The following is a 24,711-nucleotide window of genomic DNA, read 5'->3' as shown; positions in this document are numbered from 1 at the left end:
TGCCATTCTATGGGTCTGCTGTGTATCTCACTTCCTATGTTGGATCGTTCTCTCCCTTTTTTAATCTATCAGCTAGTATTTGCAGACACTATTGTTTATGTGATCCCTTTGGTTCTTAGTCCTATCATTATGATCAATTGTGAACAGAAACTGATCACCAGGACTAGTGAGATGGCATTGGTACATGCCACCTTGATGGGATTGAATTCAAATCCCCTGGTATGTTTCTAACTCCACCGTTTGAGGCAAGTCAGCTTGAGCATGTTCCAAATTGCACATCTCTTCCCTCTCTTATTCCCACTCTTATATTTAACAGCGATCACTCTTCAGTTAAGTTTCAGCACTTAAGAAGAATTGTGTATTGATTACAGTATTCAACCAAAAGTATTAAATAGAACAAACAAAAAAAATACTAAGAGGGATAACATATTAAGCTGCTCATCAACAGTCAGGGTGAGGGCTGATCAAGTCACTGTTTCTCAAAAATATGGAACGCTTCACGAATTTGCATGTCATCCTTGCACAGGGGCCATGCTAATCTTCTCTGTATCGTTCCAATTTTAGTATATGTGCTGCCGAAGTGAGCACATGAATAAAGAAATCTTTAAAAAATAAAAATAGTTTAAAGAATTAAGAAAATGCATTAAAAAAAAACAAAAGTGTTTAGAATAAATGTATAAATAAAATGTGATATTGTATGTATATGTGGGTTAAAAATGGGATATTATTCAGTCCTAAAAAGAAACTAAATTCTAATACATGCTACAACATGGGTGAAACTTGGAGATATTACAAGGGACTCATACCAGTCACAAGAGAACAAATCTTGTAGGATTCCACTTGGGTGAGGTACCTAGGACAGTCCACGTCATAGGCCCAGAGAGTGTTGGGGGAGGGGTGGAGCTAGTGTGTAACAGTTGTGGAGCTCCAGTGGGGGATGTTGAAACAGTGCCGGAGGGGGTGGCCAGCACGGGTGCTCAACAATGTGAATGCAGCGAATGCCACTGACCTGCGCACTCCACGAATGACAGTTTCTCGTTCCTTATATTTTACAGCAAAAAGAAAAGAAATTCCGGAAAGAGCAGTATGGCGTGATCACTGAAGAGCTCCAAGCATGGGCATGGCTCAACTGGCAGATACTGGCCAGAGCCCACACCGTTTCTTTCCTCCGTTATTGTGGGTAGCGCTGCCATGAACACGGGGGTGCAGGTATCTCCTTCATATGCTGATTTCATTTCCTTCAGATACACACCCAGAATCGGAATAGCTGAGTCACAGGATAGATCTGTTTTTAGTTTCTGGAAGAACCTCCACACCAGTCTCCATAATGGCCATACAAATTTACTTTTCAACACAGTGTCCCAGGGAGCACTCTTCTCCATGTCTCTGCCAGCATTGGTTACTTTTCTGTCTTTTTTCTAACCAGGTGAAGTGATATCTCATTGTGGTGTTGATTTGCATTTCCCTGATGGTTAATGATACAAAGCAATTTCTCATATATTTGTAGGTCATTTGTATTTCCTCTTTTTTTCCTGGATTTTTTTAGAAATTCAGATTCTTTACCAATTTCTTTTAATTAGTTCATTTATTTGAGAGGCAGAGAGAGAGAGAGAGAGAGAATGAGCGAACGCGCTCATCCACTGGTTTCTTCTCCTAATGCCTGAAAAAGCCAACACTGGGCCAGGGCCAAAGCCAGGAGCTGGGCACCCAATCCATATCTCCCCATGGTGACAGGGAGCCAGCTACCAGAGCCATTATATGTTGTCTTCCAGGGTCTACATTAGCAGGAAGTTGTCACTGGGGGAGATTCTAGTACTGAATACAGGCACTCCACTGTAGGACACAGCATCTTTTTTTTTTAACTTTTATTTAATGAATATAAATTTCCAAAGTACAGCTTATGGATTACAATGGCTTCCCCCCCCCATAACTTCCCTCCCACCCACGACCCTCCCCTTTCCCGCTCTCTCTCCCCTTCCATTCACATCAAGATTCATTTTCAATTCTCTTTATATACAGAAGATCAGTTTAGTGTGCATTAAGTAAAGATTTCAACAGTTTGCACCCACATTGAAACACAAAGTGAAAAAATACTGTTTGAGCACTGGTTATAGCATTAAATCACAATGTACAGCACATTAAGGACAGAGATCCTACATGAGGAGTAAGTGCACAGTGACTCCTGTTGTTGACTTAACAAATTGACACTCTTGTTTATGGCATCAGTAATCACCCTAGGCTCTTGTCATGAGCTGCCAAGGCTATGGAAGTCTTTTGAGTTCACCAAGTCTGATCATATTAAGACAAGGTCGAAGTCAGAGTGGAAGTTCTCTCCTCCCTTCAGAGAAAGGTTCCTCCTTCTTTGATGACCTGTTCTTTCCACTGGGATCTCACTCGTGGAGATCCTTAATTTAGGTCATTTTTTTTTTTTTTTTGACAGAGAGGCACAGCATCTTAACCAGTAGTTCAACTACCAGATTAAATGCCTGTCCCCTCTACCCAGTGGATGTTTTGGGGTTTTGTTCTTGGGTTTTTTGAATTTCTTAAATATTTGAATGTTGATTCTGCATCAGAACAGTTTGCAGATAGTCTGCTATTTTCTAAGTTGTCTCTTCACTGTTGATTGATTGTTGCTGTGCAGAAGTCTCTTTGATATGGCTCTATTTGTCTATTTTTGCTTTTCTTGCCTATGCTTTTGGGCCCTTATCCAAAATGTTCATTTTCTTTTTAAATGTTTGAAGTGTTCCCTGTATTTCTTCTAGCACTTGCAGAAGTTCAGGTGCTACATTTAGATACTTGATCCAGGGGGTGTGTTTATTGAGTAAATCTTCTGCATATGGATATCTGAATTTCCTGTGCCAGTTTTTGGAGAGATTGCCCTTTCTCCCGTGTATATTTTTAGGGTCTTTCTCAAAAATCAGTCACCCATAGACACATGGATTCATTTCTGGGATCTGTGTCCTGTTCCATTTGTCTGCATGTGTGTGTGTGTGTGTGTGTTTATGCCTGTACCATGCTGTTTTGATTACAATGGCTCTGTAATACATCTTGAAATTAGGTCTTGTGATACCTTCACTTATTTTAAGATTTGTCTAATTATTTGAAAGGCAGCGTTACAGAGCATCAGAGGCAGGGAGAGAATGAGACAGAGAGAAAGGAGAGAGAGAGAGAGAGAGAGAGAGAGAGAGCTTTCACCTGTTGGTTCTCTCCCCAAATGACTGCAGTGGCCGAAGCTGAGCCAATCCGAGGCCAGGAGCCAGGAGCTTTTTCCAGGTCTTCCATGTGGATGCAGGAGCCCAAGGATTTGGGCCATCTCCCACTGCTTTCCCAGGCCACAGCAGAGAGCTGGATTGGAAGTGGGGCAGCAGAGACTAGAACCGGTGCCCATATGAGGTGCCAGCACCGCAGGCAGAGGTTTTACCCACTATGCCACAGCTCTGTCCCTGATACTTTCACTTTTCTTTATTGTTTTGTTGTTGCTATTGTTCAAGATTGCTTTGGCTTTTTAGAGACTTTTGTGTTTCAATATTAATTTTAGAATTGTTTTTTCTGTTTCTGTGAAGAGCGTCATTGGTATTTTGACAGAGATTGCATTAAATTTTTAAGTTGCTTTGAGCAGTATGGACATTTTCATAGTTTTAATTCTCCCAACCCAGGAATATGAGAGATTTTTCCATTGTGTGTGTGTGTGTGTGTGTCATCTTCAATTTCTTTCATTAGTGTTTTGTCATTTTTGTTGTAGAAGTCTTTCATGCCTTTTATTAAATTTATTGCAAGGCATTTTATTTTTATTGTAGTTATTGTGATGAATATTATTCTGACAACTTCCTTCTCAGTGAGTTTGGTATAGATTTATAAAATGCTACTTACATTTGCATCTTGTGACTTTTAAAACTGCATTTATTTACTTTTTATTTGAAAGAAAGACATAGAGAGATAGAGACACGCAGAGAGAGTTCTTCTGTCTGCTGGCTCACTCCCCAAATACCTACAACAGCCAAGGGTAGGGCAGGCCCAAGCCTGAAGCTAGAACTTAACCCAGGTCTCCTGTATGGGTGGCAGAGACCCAAGTACTTAAGCCATATTTAAATCTGCTACCTCCCAGGGTGTACATTAGCAGGAAACTAGAGTGGCAAGTGGTGCTGAGAGTCAAATGCATGCACTTGAATATGGAGTGCAAGTATCCCAAGCAGCAGCTGAGTCACTGCACCCCAAAGGCCTGCCTCCATATCCTGCCACTTTAATTGATGTGTCATTACAATGGTCTTTTGTGGACTCTGTAGGTTTCTCTTTATATAAAATCATGTCATCTGTAAACAGATATAATTTGACTTCTTTCTTTTCTATTTATATACCTTTTCTTTCTCTTGCCTAAGTGCTCTGGCTAAAATTTTCTCTACTATATTGAATAAAGGCAATGAGAGTAGACATCCTTGTCTGGCTCCAGATCTTACATGAAATGCTTCCAGCTTTTTTCCCCATTCAATATGATGTTGACTGTGGGTTTGTCATGTATAGCTTTTATTATGTTGAAATATATTCCTTTACATCTAATTTGTTCAAGGATTTTAAAATCATGAATGCATGTTGAGTTTTATTGACTGTTCTTTCTGCATCTATTGAGATGACCATATGATTTTTATACTTCATCCTGTTGAAGTAATGTATTATATTTATTGATTTTTGTATGTTCAACCATTGCTGCATCTCTGGGATAAATCACACTTGGAAATGGTGAATGACCTTTCTGATGTGCTATTGGACTTGATTTGCTAGTGTTTTGTTAAGAATTTCTGTGTCTATGTTTTTCAGGGATATTGGTGTATAGTTTTTTCTGTTGTGTTAATGTCTGGGTTTAGAATTGAGGTAATACTGGCCTCATAGAGTGAGCTGGGAAAGGTTATCCCTTTCAATTTTTAAGAATAATTTGAGGGGCCGGCGCCGTGGCTCACTAGGCTAATCCTCCACCTTGCGGCGCCGGCACACCGGGTTCTAGTCCCGGTTGGAGCGCCGGATTCTGTCCCGGTTGCCCCTCTTCCAGGCCAGCTCTCTGCTATGGCCAGGGAGTGCAGTGGAGGATGGCCCAGGTGCTTGGGCCCTGCACCCCATGGGAGACCAGGAAAAGCACCTGGATCCTGGCTCCTGCCATCGGATCAGCGCGGTGCGCCGGCTGCAGCGGCGGCCATTGGAGGGTGAACCAACGGCAAAAGGAAGACCTTTCTCTCTGTCTCTCTCTCTCACTGTCCACTCTGCCTGTCAAAAAAAAAAAAAAAAAAGAATAATTTGAGAAGAATTGATGTTTATTTCTTCTAGCCATAACATTTTTGTAGCTATTCACATCACACAGGTGGTAATATTGAGTAAGTGTGACAAAGGGAGGCTAGTTAAGTAGACCCAAGTGGCTTCCTGAAGTGATTTGGTCAAATTCGGGGGGCATGTTTCTCATCCCTTCAGCCTCAAAAGTTTGAGTCTGTGTGCATCTTCAGGATACACCAGGCTGTCAAGTGCAAATCTTTAACCAAGTTCATGAGGCTCACCTAGAGCCTACAACCAGAGTGCCAATGCACTGTATTAGCAGGCACTACCCACTTCCCCAAATGACAGCCTCATGTAAGTATGAAGAACACATCCTCTCCATGAAGGCATGCCAGGTGCAGACCTGCTGATGATCAGGGGGCTGTTGGAACAGCAAGGACTCATAATAAGATAGAAATGTGAACAATTCTAACAATCTCTCCCTCACCAAGTATCAAACATGCCCTCAACTAGTTAAATAAGAGGGGTGGAGAGCTCCACCCTGGCTTTGTTAGGGATAAAATCAAAATCCAGACAGCTTTTTATGTCCTCAGTTGAAGGAGTCAGTTAAGACTATCTAAAATCATCATTCAAATTCCAAATAGCTGAATTTGGGTTAGAGGCCCTATCCTGATGCAATCAACTCTGGCCAAGCTCAAGTTTGTAAGTTGATGAGAGATCCTCAGAAAAGGCAGTGTGCAAATGAAAAGACATTCTAAACAGTTGCTTTCACAGATAGTCCCAGCCAAGGTGCCCCAGTGCAACCATTTCACAAGAGGAATTGTCTCTCCTATTCTTAAGTTATGCCCTTTCTTCCATGGGTAGCTTTGGAATGAAGACATTAACATTTCTGTTGTTCCTCTCTCCCTATTTTTGTAGCTGACTACCTAATTCACACAAATTTTCACCGTTAATTAATGAACATGTTAAATTAGGTTGCAGCTAATCCTGTTAGCCTCAGAGGCTTCTCCCCTCTATGGCCACCTTGTTCAGCTCTCAAAGTGTAATCCCACATCTCTCACTTCTGTGTTGCATGAGAAAGAAACTACAGAACCAAGTCCTGAAAACTTTCTTTTCCCAAATTTGTTTGTTGTGCACATCTATCCTAAACAAAGCAAAGATTTTGAAGCATGAAAGTGTTACAAAGTGCTATTTTAAAGGCCAAGAGACACCAATACAGTTAAGTTGAAAAATGCAGAACACAGTATTAGATATGGAATCCATGTTATCCCTTGAAGGAAAAAAAAAAGAGCAAAAAGAGAAGACTGAAAATAGAACATCCACTTTAATTAATTATGATAACCCATATGCTATCTCTGCTTCCCATTCTTGTAGGTAATACATAGAAATACATGGACACCACATTGGAATTGGAAGTTAAGATGGACATCAATATCATAGAATGTAAGCTCAGAAGAGCTGACGCTGGTGTGCATGGGTTCCTTTATAGCATTTGGACCACTCTAGACAGGACAACATAACACAACAGCTAGATTTCACAGCAGAGGCATTTGCCAATCTGGAAAGTGCTGAGAACACAACGAACTCCTGCCTTGGTTTCTCATACTGCATTACAGCCAACAGAATCATGCCCCTGTTAAGGGAAAGAGAAATGATGAGTTTTCCTGCATGTCAAAGAATTAAAATGCTAAATAACACTGTTTAACCCTACTTCAGCCTAAAAGAGGGGAGGCAAAGAAAAACTATTTTGTCTATAGACAAACAGAAAGACAGGGAGATTTCAAGATTTTGGAGCATTAAAAGTGATGCAAAGCTCATTTAATGGACACTCCCAGAGGTTTTTTTTTTTTTTTTTCCCAAGCACCGCAATTGATTGCCACGAGATTATGATGCCATTAAAATTCACTCTGCCCATAAACTAATGCTGCGGAAAATGCTGACGTTTATAGCCGTTCCTACAAGGGACATATTTCAGTGTGAAAGTAAGTCCTAATGCGAGAACTTTATCTCAGTAAAGCAACATCGAGGAAGTGGGGGGAGGGAGGAGGAGGAGGAAGAGAGGTTGTCCGGGAGTGCTGGGAGTTTTATTTCTCTCAATAATGGGTGTATGGATGCTAAATTTCAAAGACTTTTTAAAATAAATCTATTGGCCTTTGACAAAATCAATCCAAACCCCATAAACCAAGAAGTCATCCACTTGATATTAATGAGTCCACATTTGCATTTATTTGTCTCTTACACTAGACAAACCATTAATTTCGTGTTTATGCTTCCTTTGAAGTCTGAATGCTCATAGATGGATGGCCTCATCGAATCTCCTGCTGCTACATTAATATTTCGCCATAAATGATAAATTTTATCATTTTCCACAACACCCCTTTTTTACTTTAAGAAAGCTGTGAAAATACAAGCAATAAGTCTTAAGGTCTGAAAGCACAGCTTTTTTTTTTAAATACTCTTCAGCAGTGATCATTAAAATAGTGATATCTTTAGCATCACGATACTTTTGATGGCCTCAAGGACTTGAAACCAAGATGATGCATACCCCATCAGCTAATCAACCTCTCTTGAGTTAAAAGATGGTTCATTTGGCCAGAGGTGACACATAGGTTCATTCTTGGCCAACACTCAGTATCTAAAGTTTTCTCAGAATTCATCTGACAATATTTTAATTTCAAATATGAGCCTAATTCATGGATTTTAAAGGGGAAAGTATCTTTGGGAGCTTTCCAGTTGAAAGGTTTATCACCAGCAATGTCTCACTTGGTAGGGTTGGGAAAAGCAAGGTACCAGGTAGGAAGGTGAAGGGGTCCTGGATGGAATGTCTGGAAGCTGGGTGGGACACAGTGCATTGCGCCAGAGATGGTCCCAGCCAGCACTGCTGTTTTGTGTGATGATGGTGACAATGGATGAATGCTTGCTGAGCCCTTCCCACATCTCAGACACTGAGCTATGGGCTCTGCAACCATCTTTCACCAATCTTGGGAAATAGTCGCTATTTTTATTCCCAGTTTACGAATGAGGGAACTGGAGCTTAAAGGGGTAAAGAATCTGCCACAGACATAGCTGCTACACAGAGTGGTGGATCTGCTTGCCTCTTTGCCACTGTGCTGTTACAGTCAGATCCACCAAGACCTCCTATGGACGGTCCTACAAATGCCTGCCACCTTTCCTTTCAGAGGGAAATCTTTAAACTCTGGTTCCATAAGGAAGAGATCCTAGCCAGGAACTCCAGCTGATTAACTTTGGCGCAGGGTGTGCAGCCAGCCTGGTTCAGGAGAGGGAAGCACTTTGACATCTCTTCACCTGGAATGCAGAACACCTTCTCGGCAGTCTCTGCCCTTTCTCCCGGCCTCCATGTAGCCTCTTTTCCAGCACTGACAGCTCCACACATTCAACCTTGCTTACAGTCTCACCCAGTTCTCTTAGCCCTGTTCTATCGCCTGGCCCACCCCCACCACAAAAAACGTACTTACCTTTTGCTGACATATTTGATATAAAGGCTTCACTAAAATTCATATTTTGCTTTGATGTTTCACTAAAATTAATGTGGACTTTTTATATATCTTATAAATATGCATTCATATTCATTTTTTGAATAATATTACACATTCCCTTTAAGGGAAAGACAGTCAGGATTTCTATCTTTGACCAGAGCCTCCATGTTCAAAATGATTCCACCACAGCCATTGTTTTTAAATCACCATTATAAAAATCTTTATAAATCCTTATGATGCCAGATATATGATTTTACTTTTTTTTTTCACTTGTGAGCCAAATCTTGACTAAGAACCTCAATGAAATGTCTAACATGCAAACATAAGCCTTGTTACGGAGATATTGCATTGACAAGAAATGAGAAAGACAGCTTGTTAGCAAAGTGGCTGAGAAATCCTCCCACATTTGGAGAAAGTGGCCATGGGGATAAGTATCTGTGGTGCTGGGGGGCTGGGATTGTCCCTCCTGCTTCATCCACGTGGAATGCAGAGCAGGGAAGTATGGCCAGCCTCCTGGGCCACAAGGAAGGCTGCGAGAGTAAGCTGGGTCGTCTTTACGTACCCACCTGGGGATGAGGATGAAGAAGAACCATCAACAGCAGTGAGGAACCCTGAGAAGCCTCATTTAGAGGCTTTTGAAGTTCATTTCATCTGCTTTCACAGCAATTAACATGTATTTTTTTAGGCTTACTAAGTACCAGGCACTGTTTGTTGTTGTTGTTGTTAATTAATTAATTAATTTTGTAAGCAATACAAATTTCATAAGTACAACTTTGGGGATATAGTTGTTCTTCCCACCATACCCACCCTCCCACCCATACCTCCACCCCTCCTCCTCCTCCCTCTCCCCTTCCCAGTCCCATTCTCCATTAAGATTCATTTTCAATTAACTTTGTACACAGAAGACCAACTCTATACTAAGTAAAGATTTCAACAATTTTTGTGTGCAAACCAAAAAAAAAAAAAAAACTGTTTGAGAACTAGTTTTACAATTAACTCTCATAATACAACTCATTGAGGACAGCAGTCCTGCATGGGGAGTTACTGTACAGTGACTCCTGCTGTTAATTTAACAATTAACACTGTATGATGTCAGTGATCACCCCAGGCTCTTGACATGAGCTGCGTAGGCTATGGAAGCCTCTTGAGTTCACAAACAGGCACTGTTTTAACTCCTTCACATTTGGTTCCACAACTACCCTTTGGGCAGACGCAATCATTATCGCCATTATATGTACAGGAAGAGTGAGACTCTAGGGTCTCACAGCTGCTAAGAGATGGAGCTCGGATTCCAATCCAAAGCCCCCTCCACTGTGACACTGTCCTGCTTCTCTAATGGTCATAGATGGACCCCAGAAAGGTAGTATATATCATTGTTGTGGCTATCTATTTTAATAAACAGTCCCTTTCAAATCAACAAAAGGAGTAGGTGTTTGGCACAGCTTTGATTGTCCATATCCCATATTGGAATGCCAGGTTCTGGTTCTGGTTCCCCCTTCTTGCTCATGTACATGTTGGAAGGCAACAGGTGATGTCTCAAACAACTGGGTCTTGACCACCCCTATAGGAGACTCAGATTGGACTCCTGGCTCCTGGCATCCACCTGGCTAGCTGTTGCAAGCATTTGGGGAGTGACAGATGGTGAAAGCAAAAACTGCACTCATATCTCCAGCGATCATGGTTACTACCAACGCCAGTATTTCTAGACATGGAGATTCTGCTAATGGCCCCATCATATAACTTCCCTACTTACTGGTAAAGCACTGAGGAGGAAGCCACGGGCTCTTTGGAGCTGGCTGAGTTCTTTTGAACTGTAGAATTATCCCGCCCTCCCAATAACCCAGGACCCTGGACAGAACTGCAGGAACTCAATCATTATCTCCCTTCCGAGAGAGCAGCTCCTCCGGGGCAACTTGGCCTGTGTGGTCACAGTTCCTCTGACTGGATCAGGGAGAGCTTTGTCAATGCAGGTCCAAGGTTGGGTGAGTCTCCTTGGGGGCACTAAGGAGAATGGGGAGTGTGGCATGGAAGAAACAGCTCCATGTGCTTCCTGTGTTCCTTCTCCTGCATGTCTTCATGTTGGGATAAAACAGTCCCATCCCTCATCATCTCCAAGGAGAATCCTGAGGAAGACAGCAACACACATGGCTGGAGAAGCAACAGAAGCTTCCTCCAGGAAAAAGGATGTCAGCCAGGGTGGGCAGAACAACCAATGGCCTATTCTGAACTGATCCACAAATGGACTCTCGCAGCATCAAACTCCAGGACCATAATGTGACACTGGTTCCCACGGCCCCACTGCAATGCTTGGCTCTAGATAAGAGTCTTTCACTCTCCCCCAAATAGCTGCAATGGCCGGTGCTGGGCCAGGTCAAAGCCAGGAGCTTCTTCCAGGACTCCCATGTGAGTGCAAGAGCCCAAGCACAGGGGCCATCCTTAGATGCCTTCCCAAGTGCATTAGCAGGGAGCCGGATTGAAAGTAAAGAAGTAGGGACTCAAATTAGGGCCAATATAAGATGCTCGCATCATAGGCAGCAGCTTTACCTACTACACCACAGTGCCGGCCCCAAGAGTGTCTTCTTGTCACTGATTATGTGATCATCACTCAGGTGTACCTAATGAACCAAGAACCACCCTACATAAGTCAGTTTCCAGAAGAATGATATCCAAACACAACAGGAGGCTTCGTACTTTGTACTGCCTGACTGAACACAGAAGAAACCCTGTTTTAAGGGAGTAAAACTTTTAAATAAACAATTGGGACTTGAAACGATAAATCAAGTCACCCAATGGTATTGGACTATCTCTGCGGTGATAAGGGAAGGATTCCTGGGCTGAGGTTCTCCTCAAGCAACCTTCACAGCAGGGTCCTGTCTTGAGCTGCTGCTGATTTGCTGGTGTTTTCCCAGAACCACGAGCCCTTCTTGTCTCACACCTCATGGCTTCCAGGCTGGAGATGACCCCCTTAGACACACGGGAGCTGAGAGCTGCTTCCATTTGTAGCCTGCAGCCACTCTCTTCTCCTACCATACAATTCAGGTTCTCTGCCAGACTTCCTGATTCTGACAATCACTTCAGTCCATTCACTTTGAAGAGAGGAATAAAGAACAGAATGGGAAAACACAATTTATTTTTTTTTAAAGAAAGAAGTGTTAACACACCAGGCTCAATGGATCCCCAGGAGACAAAGTTCCTTTTGTCCTGTAACAGTCATCCCGAGAATCAGGGGCACTGTGTTGGGCAAGGTTGTCATGGGCAGGGCTCATTGTATGGGACTTGAGTGGTGCATGTCGGTGTTTCTACCGCCAGAGCCCGTTCTGTGCTCAGAATGGCCCCCATTGTGCCCGTGGAGTTAGGAGGACTCAGGCTCCCTGATGGAAACACTTGCTCTCACCTTCCCCGAACCTCTGTGCTGCCATCCAAATCTACCGTTATGGATATAATGTGGACCTCTGGCATTCAGAGTCCTCTTGCCCTGTACTTCTGAAACAAAAGCTATTATAGCACACCATGAAAGCATGGGCACAGATAAATAAAGCAGCCCTGGAAACTATCTAAGAAGAGGAGTGTGAGCTCCATTTAAAGTTAAAAACCCAAGGAAAACAAAACGCTTCCGATTAAAAATGGGCTTTCACGCCTTTGTGTCAACACATATGTGTATTCATCTGAACATTTCATCCAAATGCTCCTGACAAAAGCAAGTGACCTGTCCTTGCTTTCAGAAGCCAGGAAAGGTATAGCAGAAGAAAAGAGGCAGAAAAGAAGGAATTCTATGCTTGGGAGAGAAAGCTCATTCTAATTAATGGGTCCTAACACAGGACAGGGAAGGGGGGAGGGTGTCTTTTTCTTAGGAAATGGCAGGCAGGGAATAGAATGTGTTTCTTGCTTTTATCTGAACACAAACACAGCATTTGTTTACAGAACCTTCTCCCTTTCAGGAGAGAAGCAGCAGAAAGCAGGTGGACTTTTGTTTTCATTGAAAGAAACTCAACACTGGCCAAAAATGCCAAAGGCTCTACCATGGTCTTCCATGATTGAAGTGGCTGATGTGTTGCATTTGTCTTGGAACTCTTCGAGCTCAAGAGGCTATGAAAACTTGGGTGTCAAAGAACAAAATGTTTAGCATACCCCTCAAGTCTAAAGAGACCTTGAGAATCTGGACAACCCTTACCCTGGATTGAGGCATCACACCTTCTATACATACATCCCAGCTAGCTTAGATGTGATTTTTCTTAACGGCAAAACATTGGGACATCCCCCAACTACCATGTTGTGTATCAGTCCCCACCTCCAATGCTTTGTTCAGATGGTCCTTCTGCCTGCCATCCCTTTCTTCCTCCCTCCCTCCCACCACCTATCCAGTTCCTACTCAACTCTGCACAACCCAGTGCTGACCAACACCATGGCCCTCCACCCTCCGTGTTTTCAGGCTGTGTTGACAGTCTTCCCTATGCCATCGGGAGCTCCTTGCCTCTCTGCTCCTCTGTACTGTTAACTCTATACAGAGGTCCTGCAGAAAGGGTTTGGAACATAGAATTAAAAGATAAGTTTATTTTGGTGAGAAAAACATTGGAATTCATGCCTAATTTTTTGTAGTATGCATTTTCCATGAACTTTTTGAAGAGACATCCTATGCACTAGTTGACAGAAAGCCTGTGTTGTATAAATACTTGATGAACAAATCACTGATAACCCAAAAGTCTTTCTCATTCTATTTCTCTTTGTGTTATCACCTAAAATCAAGTCGATAAATTCAAGGCCTCTTCCTCCTTGGGACCAGAATGTCTCCTTCCACAGGTTCAAGAATGAGGCAGACTCTTAGGATGACCCTTTGGCAGCCACAATCCAGGCCCATGTGTCGTAGCAAGACCCAAATCAAAGGACAATAAGGACCTACAGTTCCAGGGGAGATCTGCTTCCTAATCATAAGAGCAAAGCCGAGAGCCCTCCCATCCTACTGTAGGCAGAAAGCTCATGAATCCCAAAAGAATCATTGAAATGAGGGTCCATCCAAAGGAGGGAGCACTGTATGAGGAGGCAAAGCCAAACGCTTGGTTCTAATCTAACTGGGGGTGAGGAGCAAACTTTAGTTGGTAGTGGGTGAACAGCAAGAAGCAGCAAGGAGATCACAGACCTATGCAGATTGTGTTGTTTGAGCATAAAAACCCAGTCCCTTGGACAGGGATGACATAAGCCTGGATTTAGAACGTGGGAGTGAGCAAGGATATCCACAAAGGCTAGAGAAGCATGAGCAAGGCTAGCCAGGATACGTACTCCCACTTGGTCCTGTTCTTTCTAAAACAATCAGAGTGAGGCTGTTAGTGGTCCAAGAACTGGACTGCATGTCCTTCCTGCCTTGGAGCACACACCTTTGGACACTATCTGAAAGGGATTTTATTCATCAGTGCCCACAATCCTCCGATGCAGGACTTCATGGCCAAACTTGGACTGGAGGATTTAGCTTGAGCCTGAGGCCAAGGGAGTCTCAAACAATGAGATACTTGCCTGTTTCCTGCACTTTCTGTCACATCATTGCTCATGTTCTTCAACCCCTCTGTTCATGGCACAATTGAAGATTCTGGGACCATGCAATTCAAAATAGGTCTCCCCTCTGTTTTCCTTCTTACTGAGGTGTATACAGAATTCATTAAAAAGTAATGTTTGTGGTTATCATTATGGCTTTAGGAGATAAGGAGAGCAAGGATTGTTTTGTTTTTTAGTTTGTGTGGGCCAAGTATTGTAAAAGGGAAGCAGAGGTAGCAAGGTTATATTTGTAGTACTTCTACATCAAGTGCTTACACAGGAATATTTTAGTCCCAGGCTTTTAGCAAACTTTCTAAGAAAGAGAAAGCAATAGAGCCAGTGAGACCCCTTCTACTAGGTGGGCTTTAAGTATAAATCAGCCAATGAGAAATATGTACCAGCTTCTGGAATAACCTTCCTAAGAAGACAGACACTATAAGGAAATGAGCCTTGCTCCCAAAGTCACGTCCCTTCATCCTGTATCCTGCCTGATAAGAAAATGTGCTGAAGTCTCTGGAGGCAGGGAGTCCAGCAGCTGCCTACATCCAATCTCGGGTCATCACCATCGTGCCTATAAACAGCCACATCCATCCTGGACAAGACCCAAGGAAGTTAGGGATCATGCAGAACAGAATGCCTGTTGCTTTATTTTCTGCACCAGCAGAGAAGCCTTGTTTCAGTTTGGTTTGGTTCAAAGGTTCAAGAACGCTTGATTAGACTGGGCCATGAGTGTGAGTTAAGGAGGATTGGGACAACAGGCTTTCTCTGGCCCATCACTCCAGATGGCTCCAGCAAACAGCTTCATTGGGCCTATCTCCTCTTCCTTCTTCCTTCCAGAGAGCTTAGTGTTTGGACAGCAGAATATCAGAGCTACAAACACTCCAGATCAATCCCTTTGAGTTTGCTTCGTCAGTCTGGCCTCTCCTTAGGATGATAGATATCTGAAAGCACAGTTGAGGAACAATGGTTTCCAGTAAGATGTAGAATGATGTCTGTTCATCCCACCTGACCGCCCAGAATTCTGGTGCTCAGCCAGTCCAATGTCATTTGCTCTGTGCTTCACTAGCCAAGAGACAACCGAAGTGGAGCAATGGAGAGGTCAGGAAAAGACAGGAGTGCTGTGTTTAGACAAGAAGAGTAGTGTGGGACTCCACACAGTGACAGAGGAGAGGATCTGGAAGGAGGAGGGCAGGATGATTCCAGAGCAGGCGCTTTAACCTGAAGGAGGACCTGGGCCTCTCAGACAGACACCTTCAACCTGGACATATGACCTATAGAGCTGTGTATATGTTTCTAGAAGTGCAACAAGTTTGTCAGAGTTAATTCCTATGTCAACAATAAATTCTGGGCGCCGGATTCTGTCCCGGTCGCTCCTCTTCCTGTCCATCTCTCTGCTGTGGCCTGGGAGTGCAGTGGAGGATGGCCCAAGTCCTTGGGCCCTGCATCCACATGGGAGACCAGGAGAAGCACCTGGCTCCTGGCTTCAGATCAGAGCGGTGTGCCAGCCACATAGCGCTGACTGCAGCAGCCATTGGAGGGTGAACCAACAGAAAAAAAGGAAGACCTTTCTCTCTGTCTCTCTCTCTCACTGTCCACTCTGCCTGTCAAAAAAAAAAAAAAAACACAATACATTCTTTAGATAATTAGAATCAGTGTGGGTTCTGTGACCTAGAACTGGGACCAACAGGTGGCTCTGTACCTTGATAAGGAAGTATTAGCCTATGCCATTGCTAGGTCCACTTATTGTTGGGATGTCCTTCTAAGTACTATTCTCATCACCTTAATTTCCTACTCAAGAATTTGTCAGGCTCTCTATAGTCCTTAGGGACTAATCTAACCCAACTTTCAAGGCCATTTCCATGTGCATGTGCCAGGACTATCCCCTAGCTCCATACTTTTGCCTCAGCCAAACCTGTTTCCTGACCAGTCTCTGATCCAAACATACTGGTTCTCCCTCTTCACCTTCAGTTCTGTGGTCCCCACCATTTGGAAGCAAAGGAAAGTGGAGTATGGAACAAAGAGAAAAGGAAAAAGATTGCATCAAGCTACCTGATTCCACCTGACTTCCTAGTATTCATTTTGTGTTTGTCTTCCCCATAGCCCCTTCTAAGGAGACAAATCAATTGTTGAACACACCTCATGTAACAATGGGTGTTTTTTCCCCTTGTATATTGTCTGATCTGGTAAATTCTTCTTTACTATGTGTAACCTTAGCTAACCCTACAGAAGATGATATAGAAAGAAGACAAGTTCATTTTTAGCCACAGATGCAGGGCGGAGGAGAGATCGAGTCCCCTGTGCATCCATGTTTCATTTTGCACACTCTTCATCCCCAGAGCAACTACATGTGAATCTGACTTACAGACTGAATCAGAGATGTAAATACTGGGGTCCACAAAGTTATCTCCAAGGCAGTCACATATTTTCAAGTGAGTTTAAGAAATTGGCCCTACATATCCATAACCACTCTTTTTCTTCTTGGATTCAGCACTCCCACCCAAATCCTCTTCCTAAGACCTTTCTCACCTGTGTACACATGATGCCAAAGCTCTAGAAGCCACAAATCCAATCTAAAGCCAAAGTCAATTCTAAAAGATTTGTCTCAACAGAATTAACTGAATTTTCCAAATGTTCTGATGTTCTATAACCATAATTGCAGTTCATAATTTGTTGCAACACAGACACTTGGAGATGGAAGTGCTGAATTAATTGTACCATTTTTGTCACCCTAGACTTTGTCCATTAAGACCAAGTTAATTTCTCAACATGGGAAGATTCATTTTTTATACAGAATAATTTCAGTAATAAACCCAGAGCATAAGTGAGCAGTGTGCATAAATGGCTGCTATCAAACAGCTACGTGATCACACCCTAGTGCAGCTTAAATGCAATTTATGTCAAATGCATTAATGGAGGATGTGATGAGTATTTGATTTGTTTTGGCTTTGTGGGCAAATAGCATCATTTCTCAAGGGTTTGGATGTACATTTGTGACTAGATAAAACTAATAAGTAGGCACATTCACATAGAGGGTCCTGGAAGTGCTCTCTGTGAACTTCTGAAAGAGACAGGCTTCACAGTGGAGACTCCTGGGGGGCTTGCTTGTCCAGGGCACTCCAGATCATTGAGGGGTCCCTGGGCATGTGCTGTTTCTAAGGATTTCTCTTCGAGCCTGCCCTGACGATGTGCACAGCAGTTGAACAGTCCTTGAAATGGTCCAAGAGAATCCTGTGGGCTGATGCTTTGGCCCCAGTGTGTCTGAGAGGCAGGAAGGACTGTGGCTTGGTGCTTTTTCTGTGAAGACAACTTAGCTGACTGAGCAAGAACGTTGTTTCAGAGCATCAAGTCTTTATACATTGAGTAGCCCATGTACTGGCCAGGGCTGACCAAGCTCCGCCCACTTCTCTACAAAGGATTCAGGTTTCCTTTGTGGGTAGTGTCAATAACAAAGGAAATGGACCCAGAACCAATCAAGATAGATAGCATTCCATTATTTCTGAAGGACTGACTGATTTTACCATGTTATTTTGCAATAGCTAATACTAATTTAATTTATTTGCGTGTAAGTGAGGAGTGGGGATGTACAATTTTGAACAAATGTAAATCATTCATGACTCCTTCTGAGTATGGAGGACTTGTTTTTCAGATGCTGTCTACCATTTAGACTTTGCCACTGGTGATCTTGTGTACAAATGCTAGGCTATCACACTGTGATAGAATTTATGTTGTTTATGCTTATAAATCCTACTTAGCTCTAAACAGTATAGAGTTAGTTTGTGCCAATGAAATTATTGCAGAGAATGATATATAAGTAATAATACAGCTTTAGAAGTGATTAAAACACTCACTATCAAGGAATCAATCATTCAAGCATTACTGTATCAGACACGTGTAAGAAACTTGGAACAGGTTAGCAGTCAATATAGTGTTCTTTCTTATTCCCCCTGACAAATGGGAAAATTAAGCTAAAAATCTGGTATGTGGCAAAAGTCTGGTATTTCCATTACCCAGAGATTTCTGTGAATGGCAGGGAAGCATCTGGCCACCACACCTGGAAGGTGGAGAACACACAGATGTTTAGGGGGAGGAGTGGGTGCTGACCTGTGACCTAAGAATAAGCCCCAAGCCATTAAACCTTCAACTTGAAAAATATCACTTTGTGAGGAGCTGCACTCTGACTGAGAAGCAGTATTAGTCTTCCCAGACGTGGGGCTTCACATGTGTTGAGTCGAACGGCACACGTGTACTCAGAAGCCGTAGGAGATGCAGAAACACCCAGTATATTGCTAAACCTCTTCCACTGCCACAGCTTTTCCTGAGAGGGTTGAGGAGATGTGATCCACTCCCCAGGAGGAAGTCGGTTTCTCTGCCACCTGGAATGAAACGATTTAGGAGGCAAACCAACAGTGCAGAGATACCATTTCAGATGGGAATTAATTTCACTTGAAGTCATTGTTTTCAATGCTCTCCAAACACTTACACTAAAAAATTGTAAGCCACGAAGCAGCCCATCTATATGAAAGTTAGTCTCCAGAACAGAGACAGCCAAGAATTCAGAAACAGACACACCCACATTCTTCTCACCTGCACACCCAGACCCAGCCCGACCTCCTCCAGGAAGCTGCACATTCTGTTCCCAGGGCGTTGCTGGCTCCCGCAAATGCGGTACTGTCATTCAGAGGTGACGCATTTCCTTTTCCTGAACCATCCGCCCCCTCCCCACGCCCCCGCCACCACCCCGTCCATCCTCACACCATGGATGGAAGCTCTGGGACAGCAGGGACCAGGGACCGTGTACTTTATCTCTTTGTCTGGGTTTATTCTTCTATCGTGATGGAATCAGTAACTGCAGAAAGATAAGAGAAAGGAGGAAGAGAAGGAAGAAAGAGCAGGAGGTGGAAGATGAGAGTAAGATGGATGAGCTTAAATAAGGAAAGACAGGAAAGTTTATGCAAAAAAAGGAGAACCAATTCTGGTTATCATTTTTTTTTTTTTTAAGGGAAAGGGTTTATTGAGGAACAACCTACAGACCGGAGTGAAGGGGCGGCGAAGGAAAAAGAGAGAAGGAGACTATAAGAGAGAGAGAGAGAGGAGGGAGAAGAGAGATGAGAGGAGAGAAGCCGAAAGAGTGCAGGAGAGAAGGACCAAGATCCAAGAGACCAGAGGAGGAGGCTGGAGAGAGGAACCGAGAGAGAGAGCAGGAGAGAAGGAGCAAGAGAGCACGTGTTCAGGAACAGGCCCTTTTAAAACTTTGCCTGAGGGCGGGCAGGGAAGCAGGAGCAGCGAATCCCATTAGGATGGGGGTGGAGCCTGGCTCAGGTAGCTGGGCCATGCGGCCAACTGCACCAGTTTCCTAATATTCCCCCCTTTTGTTTTTTATAAAGCAAGGTTTGTATGGGATTACATTAGTCCCAAAAGTCCAAGAGGGGTAGAGGGACGATGATCTGTCTTTAGAGCTACTTCCTGCTGACATGGGGTGATGATGTACTCTTCGCTGGCATGGGGCGATGTCTCAGGCCGCTGTCTCCTGGGTGGGAAGCCAAGTATATCCCTGTAGCAGCATTTGGTTGACTGCCTGGTTGCTGAAGGCCTTTCTTTGTTCCATTATCACCTGCTGTAAACATTTAGACACTGTAGTATAAAAGACAGGGTGAGAATAGTAACCAATGATCCTAAGAGTAGCATTAACAGGTAATGAGAGGGTTTTATAGAGGAGAGGAAGTGTGGGGGGGGGGGGTCTCCGGACCCTTTTGAGGACAGTTTGATGGATGTGGCTTAAAGCTGATTCCAGCCAAGACTGGGAGAAAGGCCACTCAACTTTTACAGGTAGCAGGGTTTGTCTGTAGAGAAATTATGAACAATCATACAACATTAAGTGGGGGAGAGGACCATCAGTACACACAGGTTGGGAGTAGACCCATTGGTGGTAGAGGTTATGATTACAAAGGAATGAGGCCCAAGTGGGCTAGACAGGGTTTAGAACAAAGGACAGAATCATTAGAGGAGCTATGAAAGGTGCTGTCTAAGCTACAAATAAGTTTTCTGATTGAGAGGCAAATAGCACCTGACAGAAGGGGCTTGATAATAATCAGGTGGGCTTTAGGCCTTGTAAATTATGAGGCTCAGACTCATCTATCTCTTCATATAGCCTACATCCTAAGGGAAGTGTGAACCTCCTTGGGGAAGGCACCCTGTTGACTTCCATTACCTAGCTGGCCTGGGAGGAGAGCTGGCCAGATAAAGGCAAGTGGCAACTCCAACAGGAAATATACAGCTCTGCTTACAATGTTACTGACCCTACTTGGCCATTTCCTCAGTTGCAGTGGTCACTTTGAAAGCTGAGCCGAGTGATGGGCTTTTCAGCTTAGAGCCAATAAGATCTGTGGCTCTGACCTGGACGTCCTTCGACTCCAGGGCAGGTCCATTTCCAGTGATCCAACTCTTGGCAGAGCTGCCAGGGCTCTTCACAAGCTGACTTCTGCTGAAGCCCAGGCTTGCCACATTGAAAGCCACTGCAGTGGACTGGCCTGTTGGGTCTCCTTGAGGGCAGATCACTGTACAGAGCAGCCATTAACAGGCCTGCCACCCATTGCTTCTGATGCCTAGCTTTCTTTTCCTCCTGGTTTTTGTTAAAGCAGACCAGAGGCTGCAAGTCAAGGGGGTGCTCAAGTCCCATCTCTAATCTTCAGTGGCCTAAACTAGAAGTCTATAGTCACAGGTATGTTCTGTAGTAGTTTATGTTGAGACAGACAATGCCCATGAGAAAAACTATATTCTCACTTTAAAACTTTCTTTCCCTTTGTTCTGAAAGGGAGGCTTGCCTGTTTACTGTTTACCTTGCTGATGGCGAAGTAAATCTAGCTAAGAATCATTTTTCTACGAAAATAAAGTATCACACCATGGAACATTATGTGCTACTAAGAGGAGATTAGAAGAGGGTGGAGATGGCAAGAAAAAGAACTCTATGGTGCTTGTATGTTTTTCTCTGTGATCCAATCATTTCACATAGTGGCCATGAACTATCTGTGGTGAACAATCCGCAGGGGATAAGACTAAGTAGTCAGTGGAAATAAAATACAAGCTGGGGACTTGGTCATAATGAATAACACGAGAACCCACTTATCTACTCATTGTGATGGGGAATTCAAGGGCTCACGTGGGCAGAATTGGCCCCAGGATCTTTAACTCAGGCCAACTTAATGGCACCTGTTGACAGGATTAAAGAAAAGCAGAAGCAACAAGACAATAAGAGCATTATACTTACTTTCACTGTTAATCTGCAATTATTTCCATATTGCTTCAGCCAACATTTCTTAAAATAATAGTAAGGCCTAGAATTCTAACACAATTGGTCCATTTAAAGATATAATTCATTTTATATATATATATAAAAGTTACTGCTGGTCCCTAGACATAACATATCAAAGTACCCAAATAGCAGCAACAGCAGCTTAAAATTAAATGGGACTCTTGCTATGTCCTTTGATGAAGATTGGTCCTTTGGAAATCAGGATGTCTAACCTTACAGAGGCTAGAGTTTCAAGGAAATGTAACACAAAATCCCCTGGAGATCCTTGGAGATGGGGTGGCAACAAAGAGGGATATTCCTGCTCCTCCTTCTTGCTTCCCAGGCCCGTGTGTTCTTCCTGCTGGGGACATAGCACCTTATAAAATGTTGCTGATTCAATGCACAGACTGTGTCCTAAAGGATGGTATCATGTCCTCAAGGATGTTTCCTCTGAGCTGGCATTGCCTTCAACAGGCCTCTCCACAATGTGCTATAAAGTCAGCACCATATGGACATTTTGTGATGCGATCAGCGTGTCTGGGTCATGGACCCACTCTTGCACGTTCTTTGCCAGTAAAATGTGTCCCCTGATGTGACACAATACTAGGCAGGGTCCAACTGAGTGGATCAACATCCATAACCCTCAGGTAGTGGTGCATCTTGAAGCCCTACAGACAGAACATGCAAATTTCTACACACAATGGGTGTTTATTCCTGGGAGAACCAACTTCTGGCTCTTCCAGGAAAGAAGGAACCCAATATATTTAACTTGCCTTCCAATGGCTGGTTGGCCTCCTCGAGGGCTGGTGCTGTCCTGGGAGATCACCACTAATGTCTATTGTCAGCACGTTGATGTCACACTGTGCAATAACAAGATCAGCTTTGATAGATGGGAGTCTTTGACATTGGGACAATGGGTGGTCTCCACTTCGGCCACTGTGGCTACTTCATTCATATATTAATTGCACAGTTGGCCAAAAACAAAAGATGGCTGATGTCATTAGCTGGGTCATTTTGTCTGCCCGGGGTTGTTCAGTATCTCCTTGATGGCAAACAGTCACCAGTGAGTGATAAAACATGATATAAATAGCTCTGGACTTTTGTCCACTCTTTTGTGACACTTTATATGCCTCTACTCCAGATATCTTTGTCCTCATATTCCAACATTTTCCTTCTGGTCCCTTGACCTGCTGTTCAGGTCATTCACCACCACCCATGAATGGTAGCCCGACTTTAAGCACATTTCTTAAAAAGTAGATGCCCCTAGGGGCTGGTGCTGTGGCATAGTGGGTAAAACTGCTGTCTGTGACACTGGCAACCCATATAGGCATTGGTTCAAGACCTGGCTGCTCCACTTCCCATCCAGCTCCCTGCTAATGTGCAACATTAGCAACAGAAGATGGCTGAAGTGCTTGAGCCCCTGTACTCACAAGTGCTTGGGCCCCTGTACCCACAAGGGAGACCCAGCTCTTGCCATTGTGGACATTTGGGGATAGAAGATCTCTCTCTCTCTCTCTCTCTCTCTCTCTCTCTCTCTGCCTCTTCTTCTCCCTCTCTCTGTAACTCTGCCTTACAAATAGGTAAATAAATATTTTTTTTACAAAAAGTAGATATCCCGTGCCCATCACTCAAAGATATACCAGCTGGGGACATATTCCCTCACTACTGTTTTTCATTGCTGCTCCTAAGTGGAATTAAAGCACAGCTACCATTTGTATTTGGCCTGGGGCCACATACCAAGCCAACTCCATAAACCAACATCAAGGATTTTTTCTCTATTTTAGCTTATCTTACATGATGCCCACATACTGATCAGAGTCCTGATGCACCAGGCGTGGGTGTGCTGGGGCCTGGGGTATCTGCTGAGGTGGTTTGCTTGTGTTCTTGAGTCCCATTCATTCTGGACCCCAAACGTTCAAGTTCTGTGTCATAATGGCTTGTTGCTGGATTCACCCAATCTATTGCTTGGTGAGTCTGACAGGACCTAAGTCATGGCTAAGGAGCTCCAGTCACATAGGTCGTCTTATGGCAGCCTATGGCCAGGCCATTTGTCTTTCCTAGAGCCCTGCAGCAACAGAAGAGCATGTGATTTTCTGCTCAGATGGCATGGCGTTGCCTGAGAAATTGGGGGGCTGTGTGGTGATTCTCCCACAAACTCTACACAGCATCTGTTCTCTCCACCTCTACCTCCAGGATCACGCAGTCTATCATGATTCACTGTAGAGCCCCAAGTGAAGAGCTCTTTGCAGGTCTGGGCACTGTTAGAGCAGCCCTTCTATATCACTGACAGCACTACACTCTGGAGGTAGAATAGCTTGCCTCTAAGACCTTAATGAGAATCACCAGCCACTACATTTCTTTTTGGTCCCATGGGCGGGATGCCCCACAGTCCCCTGATCACAAACCTTCTAAATGTTTTATAGATGTACAGGCTTTTGACACTTTGATGGCTTATCTCCCACTTCTGGAGCACTAGGGTGCAAAACCCTCCAACTTGCCCTCCATCCTGATCATCACAGTGTCCTTGGGCCAGACTGATTTCTGCAGAGCACCCAGGTGGGCTAGCTCTCTTCAGACCATGTTAGGACAGAGGGTAAAAGAGTTAACAGAACCCTGAGGGAGAATTGTCAACTCATATCATTATTGTTTGTTCTGTGTGAATCCAAACTTTCTAATCCTCATTTCTGGTTGGGACAGAAAAGAATATGGGAGCCAAATGATGCTCCACACCATGTGCTTGGGATCATTTTTTTAATCTGCTCTAACCAAGATACCACATTTGGCACAGTGGTTGCAATCACATCTACCACTTGGTTGAGTTGTATGATTCACAGTCATCATCTAAGATTCATTCAGTTTCTTCAGGAGCCAGACTTGTGAGATAATTTTAGATATTATAGAAGCCATCTTTCCTGTAGGTTAGATGTTGATAAATAAAGGCTCAGGGGCCAAATCCAGGCCCATTCATCTATACACTATCACTGCTTTCATGCAACAAAAGAACAGCTGAGTATTTGTGACAGACCAGATGGCCCATAGCCTAAAATATTTACTATCTGTCACTTCCAAGAAAAAAAAGAGTTTTCCAACTCCTGCTTTACATCCTTAACACTTACCTCCACAATTCCCCCTGGAGTGCAGAACCTA

The 24,711-nt window shown here is 43.6% G+C and overlaps 1 protein-coding gene and 1 non-coding gene across 2 annotated transcripts in view; one reads left to right on the top strand and one right to left on the bottom strand.

The window, feature by feature from the left end:
* The window catches only part of ARMC8 (armadillo repeat containing 8), an 862,269-nt gene that overhangs the window by 499,178 nt on the left and 338,380 nt on the right, over window positions 1-24,711 (top strand). The gene's annotated exons all lie outside the window — the stretch shown is intronic.
* LOC127483034 (U6 spliceosomal RNA) lies at window positions 482-588 on the bottom strand. Its single transcript, XR_007909008.1, has one exon. It is a non-coding gene; the product is annotated as a U6 spliceosomal RNA (small nuclear RNA).

This window comes from Oryctolagus cuniculus, chromosome 4 (genome assembly GCF_051225735.1).
Source record: "Oryctolagus cuniculus isolate XC-2025 breed Fujian yellow rabbit chromosome 4, ASM5122573v1, whole genome shotgun sequence".
Classification (NCBI taxonomy): domain Eukaryota; kingdom Metazoa; phylum Chordata; class Mammalia; order Lagomorpha; family Leporidae; genus Oryctolagus; species Oryctolagus cuniculus.
This window is presented reverse-complemented; position numbering and strand designations above follow the sequence as displayed.